This window comes from Suricata suricatta, chromosome 12 (assembly GCF_006229205.1).
Source record: "Suricata suricatta isolate VVHF042 chromosome 12, meerkat_22Aug2017_6uvM2_HiC, whole genome shotgun sequence".
NCBI lineage: Eukaryota > Metazoa > Chordata > Mammalia > Carnivora > Herpestidae > Suricata > Suricata suricatta.
In genome coordinates this window covers 86,900,098-86,908,044 of record NC_043711.1, presented here as the reverse complement: position 1 = coordinate 86,908,044, position 7,947 = coordinate 86,900,098, and positions in this window count along the sequence as shown.

Here is a 7,947-nt window from a genome sequence, read left to right as displayed (position 1 = left end):
AAAATGAACTACTGGGACCTTATCAAGATAAAAAGCTTCTGCAAGGCAAAGGAAACAATAATAAAAAAAAAACTAATAGGCAACCAACAGAATGGGAAAAGATAGTGGCAAATGGCATATCAGATAAAGGGCTAGTATCCAAAATCTACAAGGAGCTCACTAAACTACATACATGAAAAATGAATGATCCGGTGAAGAAATGGGCAGAAGACCTGAATAGACACTTCTCCAAAGAGGACATCCAGATGGCCAACAGGCACATGAAATGATGCTCAGCATCACTTATCATCAGGGAAATTCAAATCAGAACCACACTGAGGTACCACCTCACACTGGTCAGAGTGGCTAAAATGAACAAATCAAGAGACTATAGATGCTGGCGAGGGTGTGGAGAGACGGGCACCCTCCTACACTGTTGGTGGGAATGTAAACTGGTGCAGCCGCTCTGGAAAACAGTGTAGAGACTCCTCAAGAAATCCAACTTTTGACAGTGTAGAAAGGCTTTCTTAAAATGTCTACTATTAGATATTCCTTTTGCATTTTTAAAGGGCTTTGTTTTTCTTTATATTTTTAAATTTCTTTATTTCTTTTGAGAGAGAGAGAGAGAGAGCATAAGCAGAGGAGGAGCAGGGAGAAGGAGAGACAGAATCCCAAGCAGGCTTCACACCATCAGTGCAGTTGGAGGTTGGGGCTCGAACTCACAAAGTGTAAGTCAAGACCTGAGCCAGACAGAGAGTGAGACCTCAAGGGACTGCCCCACCCAGGTGCCCCTCAATTTGCATTTCTAAGAAACCCTGCAGCCAGAACTTCTTTGCAGGGACTGGAAGGGAAGGAAAGAAAGGACTTCCTTTTGCCCTTCTGTCAGTACCTGACTTAACTTCGAGAACATCCGGGTGCAGGCAGAACACTTCTTAACCATCTGTAGGAGATTTCCCTAGAGGCTTGACTCCACCCAACAAGTGCTTGGATTCCTGAACTCTTTAAGAGGTGGCGTACTTTCTAGATGATAATGATTATTGTACACCTCATTTAAAAAATTATTTTAATGTTTTATTTATTTTTGAGAGAGAGAGATAGACATCATGAGCTGGGGAGGGTCAGAGAGAGAGAGACACAGAATCCAAAGACAGGCTCCAGGCTTTGAGCTGTCAGCACAGAGCCCAATGCGGGGCTCCATCTCAGGAGTGTGAGATCATGACCTGGGCTGAAGTCAAATGCTTAATCGATTGAGCCACCCAGGTGCCCCGCAAAGCGCTCCTACTAAGCGTTTTAGGTTTTGTGGCCCTGTGGTTTCAGCTCCGCTGCTGTGACGGAAAAGCCGCCACACACACACGCGAGAGTACTTGTCTTCCAATAAAGCTTCAGTCACAGAAGCAAGTGGAAAGTGGAGGGCTCGAGTTTTAACACCAAAAGTATAATCAATGAAAAGGGGGGAAATAAACCATACATTAGAGCTCATCAAAATTAGAAACTTTAGCTCTGTGACATATCCTGTTAAGAGGTTGGGGAAAGAAGTTATGGATGGAGAGAAAATATTTGAAAATTATACATCTGATGAAGGATCAGCATCTATAATATATAACGTGATCTCACAAGAGTTAAAAACAGCAATCAATTAGAAACTAAGCAAAGGGATGGGGCGCCTCAGTGGCTCAGTCGGTAAAGCATCCGGCTTCTGCTCAGGTCATGATCTCACGGTTCATGGGTTCGAGCCCAAGCCCCGCATTGGGCTCTGTGCTGACAGCTAGCTCAGAGCCTGGACTTGTCTTCAGATTCTGTGTCTCCCTCTCTCTCTGATCTTCCTCTGTCCATGCTCTGTCTGTCTCTAAAAAATAAATAAATGTAAAAAAATTTTTAAAAAAGAAAGAAACTAAGCAAAGTGCATGAACTTCATTGAAAGGGTGGACACGTGGCTAATAAGCCTGTTCAAAGATGCTCAATGTCAGTTACTGTTATGGCAAATGCAGATTCAAACCACAATATGATATTCCCCACACCTATCAGAAGAGGTAAAAGGTGCTTTGTTTTGTTTTTTAATTGTTCGAAGACCCGATGCTGGCAGGCACGAAAGAAAATGGATCACTTCTGCTTGGTGGGTGGGAATGTAAGACGGCCCAGCCGCTCTGGAAACCACAAGGGCAGTTTCCTATAAAACTCAACAGGAAATGGTCATATATCCCATTAATTGCACTTTTGAGCATTTATCCCGGAGAAGGGAAAACTCGTGTTCACGCAAAAACCTGCAAAGGACTATTTATAACAGCTTTTATCATAATAATTAAAATCTGGAAACAAACCAGATGATCTTTAATGAGTGACTAGTGAACCAAACTGGTGCACCCAGAGCACAGAATACCACTCAGCGGTAAAAAGGAATGACTGTCGATACACACAGCGATTTGGATTGATTCTCGTAGAACCGTGCCGAGTGAGAAAACATTCCTAATGGTTACAAATGGTAGAATTCCATTCAGACAGCATTCTTGACACGATGTAATTACAGACGCACCTCAGAGGTATGACGGCTTTAATTCCAGACCACCACAAGGAAGCAAATAGCCTAGTAAAGTGAGTCAAATGAATTTTTTGGCTTTCCAGTGCATATATAAGTTATGTTTACACTATAGTCTATTAAGTGCACAATAACATTATATCTAAAAGTAAACCCAGTGTGCAGACCTTAATTTAAAAAAATACTTTATGGCTAAAAAAAAAGCTAACCGTCACCTGAGCTCTCAGTGAGTTATAATCTCTGATCACAGACCCCTCTACCAAATATAATAGGAACGATCCAGTTTGAAATATTGCAAGAATTACCAAAAAGTGACACAGAGACACAAACTGTTGGCAAAATCACACTGACAGACAAACTTGCTCAAAACACGATTGTTTCAAACCTTTGATTTGTAAAACAACAAAAACAACAACAACAAACTAACTAACTAACTAAAACAGCCCACAGCTTTTGCAAAGGACAATCAAACAAGGTCTGCCTAAAGAGAAAAGGAGGACAGACCGGTCCTCACCAAGGGTTAAGGATGCGACATGAGTAGGGTCGGGAGCAGGAAGGAAATAGATATGATTATAAATGAGCAACAAGATTCTTGCAGTGATTGCACTGTTTTGTACCTAACTGGGTGGTGGGTACACAAACCTGTGTGGTACAATTGTATAGACACACACACACACACACACACACACACACACACAGGAGTATGAGTAAAACTGAGGCAATCTGAATGAAGACCAGTGAATTCTATTTACATCAAAATCTTGGTTGTGATATCACAGTATGGTTTTGCAGCATATTATCAATAAGGAAACTGGGTAGAGTATGTGGGCTCTCTCAGAATTATTTCTTACACCTGCATATGAATATACAAGTATCTCCAACTAAGAAGTTTAAATAAAAATGGGTGGCGGGAAGGCCCAAAGAAAGAGCTTTTTATTTCCAGTGACAAAGAGTCTGGACACCCAGGTGGCTGCAGAGCCCAATGATTAAAGGACTCACAGCCATGGATGAACCAACAGCATGAGTCAGTGTAATGGCGAAAGTATTTTTCAAACATTAAGCCTGTTCGTTTTAATTCCTCTCTTAAATCATGTGTTCTTGCTGCCTTCTGCTCTCAGGTAGACATTTATCATGCCAGGACAGACATTAAACTTGAAATGTAAGTTTGGGAAAGACAGCAGATGTTCTATACCCTTTTAAGGTCTCAAGAATCCAATCTAGAGGAGTCAGAGGTAGGGTGGCATCTCTGCTGAAAAGGTGAGACAGTTGGGGAGATCTCTGTCTTGGATAACTTCCATTTACCCTGCCGAGTTCACTCTCTACCTCTGTTCTGTACCCAGGGGACTAATTCCTATGGGATCCATCAACCCATCTCCTTGTCCTTGGCTTCTGGTTGGTTGGGCTCAGCCACTTGGAGGACAGCCAGAGAGCAGAAGACTAGAGGAGAAGTTGGATATTTATCATGTAGCTCCCTCGCTGCCAAGGTATCCCAAGTGGGCTGTGTTCCTCAGTCACCAGCCAGAGACCCTTCCAGAACCCTGTCATCATACAGTTATCCAACCCCATGCAGTTATTCTGGTGACCAGTCCCTCCCCTTGCCCCATTAGACCTAGAGGTGGTATCAGCTAGCCACCCACTGCTGCTAGCCCCAGGACACTGCATTATCCCTTGTTATTTCCTTAAATCCATGCTTTTGGAACTAGTCCCTTTGCTAAACTCTCCCCAAACTTCTCTTATCCTGTTTGAGGGCGTCGGTTCTTTTATCCAGGGGCCTTCAAAGATAGAACATCTCTTCTCTGTTGATCCAGCTGGACCACAAAAGTTTGTTGCCCTAAGGTAGTAAGCTAACTACTGAGAAGAAATTTTTAAAAATCCTTTTGGTTCCATTTTGCAGGGAGAAGGGAATCAGAGGCAGACTTCCCACCCTAAATTCTCTTGCTACCAATTCTGGGGTGGGGGCTGGCAATACTACAGTCAGGCAGATTTGCTAAATGATATCTGTTAAACAATTCATTAGTTAGTCCTTCATTTAGATTTATATTTTTATGTATCATTGCATTTAACCTTTATATTGAGGATTGCATGATAATTTGTAGGTGATAGAACACAGGCTTAGAGGCAAAGAAACTCACCTGAAATTCACAGCAAACAAATGGTGTACATAGGACTTAAGCCTTCGTCTTTCTGAGGACCAAGCCTGGACACATTTTGCTTCCTTGTTGCCAGTGAGATGGGTTTTATTACCAGTCTTCTCTTGCCTTGCAGGCGACGGCCACCTTCCTGGGTGCTGACCCCTTTGTGTGGCAGGGAGAGCAACCTCTCTCCTGCCTTCTCTGAACAGGACACTAATATCATGGGATTAGGGCCCCACACTTTGTGCTCTCATTTAACCGTAATTACTTCTGTAAAGGCCCCACCTCAAAATCCAGCCACACTAAGGTTGGGGCTTCAAAGCATGAATCTGCCAAGACATAAACACTCAGTTCATAGCAATTACCCAGGTCTAAACAAAATGTGTAGCCATAATGACTTCTTTCATTTTCAGAAGCTCAAAGGCATACCTGTTATAAAAGTTATCAGCTCAAATTAAAGTCTTGAGCTCCCTTTAATACACTGGCAAGAAACCCAGTGTTTTCCTCTTGAGGCTTTCTGCTTTCCATTTTCCTAATTTTTAAAACACCTGGGGCTCAAGCAGTCCAAAGCAGATCACAACATGAGGTTGGCCCATGATGCCCCCTTCTTGCCATTGCCTCTCAGTGATCTGTTGAAAGCTGATGGGTGTCCACATTCCCAGGGTGTTAATGGTCCACTCCATGGTGCTGCAGCGAGCTTCCAGAGGTAGGACTGGGAATATGGGCATCATCACCTCCCATTGTCTTCTGTCACCAGCTGTCAGCTTCCTGATGACCTTCTGTTAAAGTCACCAAAACTCAACCTCAAATCATGTCTGAATCTTTACTGCTCCTAGGAAGGAAAAAGGAAGTGGTTGAAGAAAGGATGGAATTAAAAGCAAATCAGCAAAAAAACAATAAAAACTTAAAAAAAAAATAAAGAGCGAGCTGTGGTTTAGAAAGCAAACATCAGAGGCACAGTTTTTACCTTTAATAGACCTGTGCCAAAATCCAAACATGAGAATGGCCCAGTCACAGATTTATTAAGAAAAAATTAAAAAAGAGCACCTTGCTCTACAAGGCAGAAGCACAGCAATTTTGTGGGTCAGATGAAACTCGTAAGTCAAAAGACTGCTGGTCGGGGCACCTGGGGGGCTCAGTTGGTTAAGCGGCCGGCTTTGGCTCAGGTCATGATGTCACAGTTCGTAGGTTCGAGCCCGGCATCGGGCTCTGTGCTAACAGCTAGCTCACAGCCTGGAGCCTGCTTCGGATTCTGTGTCTCCCTCTCTCTCTGACTCTCCCCTGCTCGCGCTGTCTCTCTCTGTCTCTCAAAAATAAATAAAAGACATAAAATTTTTTTAATAAAAAAACAAAAAAAAAGACTGCTGGTTTTCTTCCCATTCAGTCCTGAGTACGTCTTGAATAATCATTCAAACTCACTCTGTGTGTGTGTGTGTCTCCCTTTCTTATCTCTCTTTCTCTCCTGCGGACACGTGCACACACACACACACACACACACACACACACACACACACACCCCACTGGAGAAGACATTTCTTAATTCTAGGTGGCAGAAACAGGAAATAGAATTTACAAGGTCTTGAATAAAAGATGAACTTGTCTCTGTCCAAAAAGGCCCATCCTTTTCCTTTCCAACACTCTATTATAAAGGTGCACAGAGATAAAAGACCCCTGAGAGTCCATTGGTCAGATGGATATCAAGAAGCATAGGTAAAACTTCTGAGTGACTATCCCAAGCTATACATGCTAGGTGCCGGGGGCTACAAAGAAGCCTTGTCTTGGTCCTTTACAAGCTCAGGTGGGTGGAGGTGATGGCCACAGACACACAAATCCCAACACAGTGCAAATGACGAAGCTAAAGAATTAAGTGATCTGGGGGACCAGAGGCAGGGGCTTTCAACCACCTCTGAACAGTCCACAAAGGCTCCTCAAAGGACATATGTTTAAGATAAATCTCAAAGGGTGGATAGAAGTTTCTTTCCCACAAGAAGCCTGTCTTCACAATGCTTTAGAAATTTCTGGAAATAAGCACAGGAGTGTGCGTGCACGTGCACACACACACACACACACACACACAAAACTAAACACATATGAAAGTTTATGTATCTCATAAAGGTAACGGCTCCACTCTTTGCTAATTATCCATCCCTTCATGGGGACCAGATGAAAATTCCTCCCAGGAGCCTTCATAAAGAAGACAATGTATGATATAATAAACACCATTTTACAGCGTCATTAAAATGGTTAGAGCTATAAGCTTCATACGTTTGTTTCTTATCAGAACCTCACTACAGACCATCAAAAGGCCATTCATTAAAAACAGATCTGCAGGGAACCAGGAGAACGTCCAAGATGCCCAGCTTTCTGTTGTCCTACTTTCTTCCAAGGAAACATTTTAGAATATTTGGAAAAGAGGTGGATTGCAGACGCTCCCAGAAACTGATACTTCTTGGGGTGGCTGGGTGGCTCAGTCCATTTAACATCGGACTTCGATTCAGGTCATGATATAGCAGTTCATGAGTTCGAGCCCTGCTTCAGGCTCTGCTGACAGCTCAGAGCCTGGAGCCTGCTTTTGATTCTGTGTCTCCCTCTCTGTCTCTGCTTTTCCCCTGCTCATGCTCTGTCTCTGTCTCTCAAAAACTAAATAAATGTTTTTTTAAAAAGTGATACTTTTAAAATATTACTTCTCTCCAGAGACTGGAAAAGAAACAGAGCGCCTGTAATCACTAGATCATCCTCACTGGGAAAAACTTGTGAGGAAGTTATTCTATGTTGCACTTTGAGGATGACCCCAAGTGCCACCAGCAGTCACAGCCAGGGGAGTAAACATCATTTCATAAAAATCAAAGGAGGGACACGAGCTCTTTTGGATGGGGAGAACAGCCCAAAATCTGTTGTCATTGACCAGAATAATGATGACTGAATCGTGACACAATCTTACAGAGATGATTCACGTTCCTTTTCTTGCAGTAAAATTTCTTCTTCCACCTTTATTCAAGCAATGGAAAGGAAAAATCATCAACTCTCAAACGGTCCAAAAGCCCATTCATTTAATAAACATTTCCTAAGTATCTTCTGGGCATCATAATGTTACTAAGATCTGCACACTGGGTGGAACTCCTCAGGTCTTCCATGGACTTCACAAAGACACTCCCACATTCCTAGACATTTTTGAGGGTGAGCATTGGATCCTTCCACGCTTTGAGTAATAAAACCTCACCACAAGGAAGACAGATGAAGGATTATGAGGTCAAGGGGAAACATCTCCACCTGCTTCCCCAGTCCCAACCCTTACACTGATAA